The sequence below is a fragment of the Pimephales promelas genome, chromosome 7, assembly GCF_988280905.1.
Source record: "Pimephales promelas chromosome 7, fPimPro1.hap1.1, whole genome shotgun sequence".
In the NCBI taxonomy this organism is placed as follows: Eukaryota; Metazoa; Chordata; class Actinopteri; order Cypriniformes; family Leuciscidae; genus Pimephales; species Pimephales promelas.
Genome location: NC_142775.1, coordinates 978569 through 985352, shown reverse-complemented (window position 1 = coordinate 985352; position 6784 = coordinate 978569).

Sequence of the window (6784 nt, the reverse complement as noted above, 5' to 3'; positions counted from 1 at the left end):
ATGATATTACCAGTGCAAACAAACTTTATTTATCAGTCAAAGCTGGAAACTGATAAAAGATTATATTAAAAAAGATTTCTATATCATTAATGTTAATCAATCAAACAATAAAAAGACTGAACAACTCTTAATAATAATCAGTTTATTTGTAATGAATATACTAAAGCAGTGATTCTTTTTTTTTACATTTGATTATTTAATTCCTGTTTTTTACTTGAGTGCTTCTGTTTAGATGTAAAATGGAAAGAAAATTAAAGCACCGTTCATCCCGGATTTACTCCAGGTTACACAATATCCCAGAAAGATGACACGACACATCATAACACATATTCCTGCTTTACAAAACGTGTCCACCGAATGTTCTTTACATTATGTAGGATCATCTCATGTAGAAAACAGAAAATAAATAAAAAATGATTTAGCTGTGTTTTCACGACTGGGTCACAAATGGTAAAAAAAAAAAATGTTTATTGGTCAAGAAGACGAATCACTCCAGATTCCTGAAGATTTTTCTTTTTTTCCCCCTTTAAAATAATATTTTGAAAAAAGCATAAACATTTTGTACCCGCAATAAAGTTAAAGAACTACACTTAAGAATCTTGCATAATATACACCTCACCAACCAAATGACATGTACATTTCGTAATGTTCATTTGAATGGTAATTCAAATTACATAGAAGACAAAGTTATAACAAAAAAAGGTCAAATAACAAGACATTAATTTGTCCTGTTGACGGGCTCATATTCCCATGTCATTTCAATATTTTATGTTATAAACTGAAAAATGATTATATTTCTATCAATTCATTAGCAGACACTATTCAAAAGAACTAAGGCATTATTAATAGTTTACTGAAATGCCTTTGCTTATTAAAATTATTAAACAAACCCACACAAACCCTTAAACATGTTATTAGCATAATAGGTCTATCTTAGAATGACTATTGGCTCTGAGATAATGCCAGACTTCATTTGCATACTTAATAGAAAGCGTTCACCGTTTTGTATATAAAGATACGCGTGTGCTTGTCTAATCACTCTTCTCTACGCTGTTGAATGACTCTGTATAGAGTCAGGCTCACACGGCAATGATCAGACAGATGTATTTTCTTGACTATGGAACAACTTTTGACATATTCCTCCACATTTTCCGTCAACATGAAAATATAGTCTAATCTGTTCCCTGTTCCAGTGTAATGCTCGCGTGTGCTTCTATGCAATTTAGGATGCTTTACTCTCCAGACATCTGACAGCTTCAGTGAGCTCAAGAACGTGTTCAGTGTGTTTCTCCGTACATCGCGTTCTTGCTCAGAGTCAAGTTTTGTGTTAAAGTCTCCACCAATCACAAGCCTGCATTTAAAAACATCTGAACTATCCCTTAAAATTTTCTCCCTGAGATTACTGATCAGATCACGATCATCCTCATGCCAGTACACACTTACAAACGTGTACTTCTGCCCATCAATCTCAACATGAACCCCAGCACAATCTCCACCCCCACTAAAATACTTCAGAACTGTGTGTGGTTTTTTGATAATAATGCCGACTCCTTTACTGGCTGAGCTGAAGTACGTCAAATACATCTTCTCAACCAAGACCGTCAGTCTCACCTTCAGCTCTTTCGTCTCCATCTGCGTGTCTTTCAGCTTTATTAAGTGATATTTCGTTAGGTGCTTTCTGATGTCTTCCCAGTCTGTCCCGCCAACGTGAGTCTCTTGCAGAAGCACAATATCATAATATTTAAAGATGTTCAATAGTCTAGTTTTTCTTGTGTCCTTCAGTTTTGCTTTCAGGCCGTTAATATTCCAGGAGAGAACTTTGAGTTCAGCACTTTCTGATGATGATGATGATGATGATGCCATTATGAAGAAGATGTTTTGCTGTTGTTTGTGAAGTTTACTATTTACAGTAAACACACACACACATACACTTTATTTAATATATTGGTAACACTTTACAATAAGGTTCATTGGTTAATTAACTAACACAAGTGATCAATACATTTGTTACATTTGATTGGTACATTGGAACACTAAAAGGAAGTTCTAACAATAACAAACACTTACTTAAATGTTTCTTTATATCTCTGTAGACTTTATGACAACTGACCAATGAAGTTCACTAACTCGATGTCATTAAAGACACACATACCTTGATGTTCTTTCTGGCGTGAGAACAGTGTTATGAGCTCAAGCTGTCTCCAGTATACACATGTCTGACTCTGAACACATCACAGGTTATATACAGTAGGATGTTCTGGGTGTGGCGAATCTGTCGTGTGTTCATTCGTACAAATATTCTCTTCACAATCTTTCATTGGTGATGATGCACGACATTGCTGATCAGGTTGAGCAGGTCCGGCATCTGATGTGATTGCTTTCTCTGTTTCCTCGTGATTCACATCTATGATCAGTCAGTATGATGAATGCAGATTTGTTGTCACTAGTTTGTTGTATTACATGAACGGATGAATTTAACTCACAAACTGGATGAAATTTCTGCTTTCTCAAACAAAGAGTGCAAATAGTCTTTTACATTATTTATGATTATCACAACCTGTCATGTTGTTAAGTGCGTTCCTCTAATAATTTATCCTGTAATACAATAAAAATTATTTTTATTTCATTAGGAAATTGCAAGCTATTTAACTTCACAACTTCACAAAGGGGAAGATGAAAGAGATCTACTATCATTTCATTTTACTGATTAAGTTCAGTACAGTGATTCACTTGGTAATCAAGATTGTATCATAATAAATATATGAATTTCACAAAACATTTTCACAGAATGCTCTTAACATTATGATTTCATGTAGAAAACAGTAAATAAAAGACTTGAGCTGGGTTTGTTTTACAGACTGTATCACAAATTGTAAGAAATAATTTTCAGTCAAGAATATGAATCACTCCCAGAAGATTTTTTTTATTTGATTATTTTTTATTCCTTAATAGAAAAGATTAATTGGAAAAAAGAACGTCTCTTACCATAAACATTTTGTATCCGCAACAAAGTTAAAGAATTACACTTAAGAATCTTGCAAAATATAAACCCAATCAACCAAATCACATGTTCATTTGGTAATGTTCATTTCAATTTGAATTTATTTGAATTCAGTTACATATATACTGTAACTTCAGTTACAGTTAAATATAATTTATATATTATAATAGTTATATAATATAAATTAAAAAGAGTCAACTGACCAAAGTTTAATAACACACACATTAATTGAAGTGAAAATATTGATATAAAAGTAATAATAACAATAAAGATCAAATAAGATGATCAAAAAGGCTAATTCATACCAGTTCATACGATTTTACTCATATGCATTCGTGCGGTTTTTGCTAGTCGTACATATTTTTTTATGAGTTGCCAAATTCGTATGACCTACCCCTGACCCCGCCCCTAATCACATGGGTTTAGACAAATCGTACGAATTAGTGTGAGTGAGGTCGTAAGAACGAGCCACCTTTTAATCACTCGTACAATTTAGTACGAATTGGTCGTGAGATGGCGAGAGTGTGCGACTTCTTGACACTGATATTATATTTCACCTGTAATTTCCCTTGTGATTTCATATTTTCTCTATTATAAAGTTAAAAATTACAAAAAAAAGATACTTTGAAAGAATACAGAATGATTTGGTTATTGATTGTATTTCTATCAATTCACACTCTAAAAAATGCTGGGTTGTTTTAACCCAATTTTGGGTCAAATATGGACAAACCCAAAATGTTGGGTTAAAAATTTAATGTAAAAATTTAACCCAACGGCTGGGTTTGTCCATATTTGACCCAAAGTTGGGTTAAAACAACCCAGCATTTTTTAGAGTGCATTAGCAGACACTTTTCAAGTGAACTAGTTTTAAAAATATTAAAAATTAATGTTAAATTAATGAAACAAACCCACACTGTAAAAAAAATATTGATGGTTTAATTTAAAAAAGTAAGTAACCTGGTTGCCTTAAAATGTTAAGTTGATTGAACTGGAAAAAGTGAGTTAATACAATGAAGGAGAATAATATAACCATCAGAAACTCAAAATAATAAGTTATCTCAACTAAATAAATTATTATAAAGTTGATTTGACAAAAGAAAATATGTTGTGATAACAAATCTTGAAAATATTTTTTACAGTGAACCCACAATTCTGGATAATAGGCCTATCTTAAAATTTAGACTATTTGCTTTGACATAGTGCCAGACCAAAAGCCTAATTTACTTATAGAAACCGTTCACTGCATAGTCTCGTGTGTTTTTCTAATCACTCTTCTCTACGCTGTTGAATGGCTGCACACTTCAGAGTCAGGCTCACGGGGGAATGATCAGACAGATCTGTCTTATTGAGTATGTCACTGTCAACATAATTCTCCACCTCTTCCTTCTTCAACATGAAAATATAATCTAATCTGTTCTCTGTTCCATTCGTATTATGCCTGCGTGTGTATTTACGCTCTTCAGGATGCTTTTCTCTCCAGATATCTGACAGGTTCAGTGTATTCAAGAACTCGCTCAGTATTTCTCTCCGTGCGTCGTGCTCTGGGGTCGGTTGCTCCGGGTTTGCTCGATTCGCATCCAGTTCAGGGTTAAGTGTTGTGTTAAAGTCTCCACCAATCACAAGCCTGCATTTAAAATCATCTGACCCTTGTAAGTGCTCCATGAGATTTCGGATGTGATCATCAGCATCACGGTGGTAATACACACTTACAAACGTGTACTTCTGCCCATCAATCTCAACATGAACCCCAGCATAATATCCACCCTCACTAAAAGACTTCAGAAGTGTGTGTTTTTTATTGATAATAACGGCGACTCCTTTACTGTTTGAGCTGAAGTACGTCAAATACATCGTCTTCTCCTCCTTCTTCTCCTCTTCTTCTTCTCCATCTTCTTCTTCTTCTTCTTCTCCTTCTTCCTCCTTCTGGTCGTCAGCTGTTTCTCTGCGTGTCTGACCGTCCAGTTTTACTAGGATATATTTGTTTGATAAAGCCTCAGTGATGATTTTCCAGTTTTTATTATAATCTTTAGGATCTTTCATTTGACCAATTTTAGTCTCTTGCAGAAGCACAATATCATAGTTGTTGATGATCTTCAGTAGTGCGGTTTTACGCTTGTTCTTCGTGTTAAGCCCCTTTTCCTCAAGTTTTGCTTTCAGGCCGTTAATATTCCAGGAGAGAACTTTGAGTTGTGATGATGAAGATGATGCCATTATGAAGATTTTTTGATTTGTTTGTGAAGTTTACTGTAAACGCGCGCACACACACACACACACACACATTTTATGTAATATATTGGTAACACTTTACAATAAGGTTCATTATTTAACATTAGTTAATGTATTATTAGCTAACTAATTGTTCATGTTAGTTCACACACTGCATTAACTAATGTTAACTAATGCAACCGTTGATTTTAATAATGTATTAGTCAATACTGAAATTAATATTAACTAAAAATAATAAATGCTGTAGAAGTATTGTTCATTATTAGTTTATGTCAACTGATATAGTTAATTGTTGTTAACTAATGAACCTTATTGTCAATCAAATATTTATATTATAAATATTTATTTAAAGCTTATAACAGCTGACCGTATGAAGTTCATGAACACACACACACACACACACACACACACACACACACACACATACCTTGATGTTCACAGTGTTATGATGAAGCGCTGTCTCCAGTATACACACACCTGAACACAACACATACGCTAAATATGATGTTTGGGGTGTGTGTGTGTGTCGTGTTATTCATGCCACGTTACAAATATGCTCTTTACAATCCTTTATTACTCATGATGCACCAGTTGCTGATCAGGTTGAGCCGGATGATCATCTGATCCGTTTGCTTTCTTTCTTTCCTTATGATTCACACATAACCATATATACAATCTATAATCTCCATAACCATACAGCCTATCATGTATGATCTTCAGTCAGGAGCCGCTGATGGACTTGTGCGGTTTGGGTTTGTTTTGAAGGACCTATAGCTCCGGGATCAGACGTAACAACCCAGGGGTTGACTTGTTTTACAGAAGTTGTTGTACAGAAGTGTATTATTAGTTCATATTTACTAATATAGTTTAGGCCAACTAATGAAAACTTATTGTAAAGTTTTACAAATTAAATTTGTCATAAATTAATCAAGTTATATTTTGTAATTAAGAGATTTTTTTTACATTATTATTATTATTAAAGGAATAATCTCTAGGATTTTTAACAGCGGCCCCGATCAGAGTTTGACTGCGACCCTCACCGACAGAACGATCTGAACTGTTATTGAGAACATGAAGTCCACTGATTATATAGTGTTTCTGTGTCCTTCGATAGTCCGAGGTTCGATCCCCTCACTCATTTCTACTTCAGTAAACTCTGTCAGCTCACTGAACTTCAGCTTTGAGTATATCAGTGTTTATGTGGTTTACCTGTTCTCGGCCAACGTCCTCGATGTTTATAACACCATTCAAGAGTAAAATATGTGAACATAATCTTTTGTTCATTCCATTTTTGTTCCCTGTTTAACTTTCATTTCAGCACAAAGTGTCTTTTATAGGAAACCTCTGACAAATGCAGGAGAACAGGTTTGCCGTGACGGAAAAACAACACTGTGTTGTCGGTTCACATTTTCTACATGTTTCCAGAGAAACTCACAAAATATGTGTACAAATATTGTGTTGTTTAGAGGATTAATGAGAGAAATCCAGTAGATTACAGCGGCGTTTATAAGGCGAGATCCCCTGAAGGAAAGTAGTTTACTTTAATGTATTGGCAGA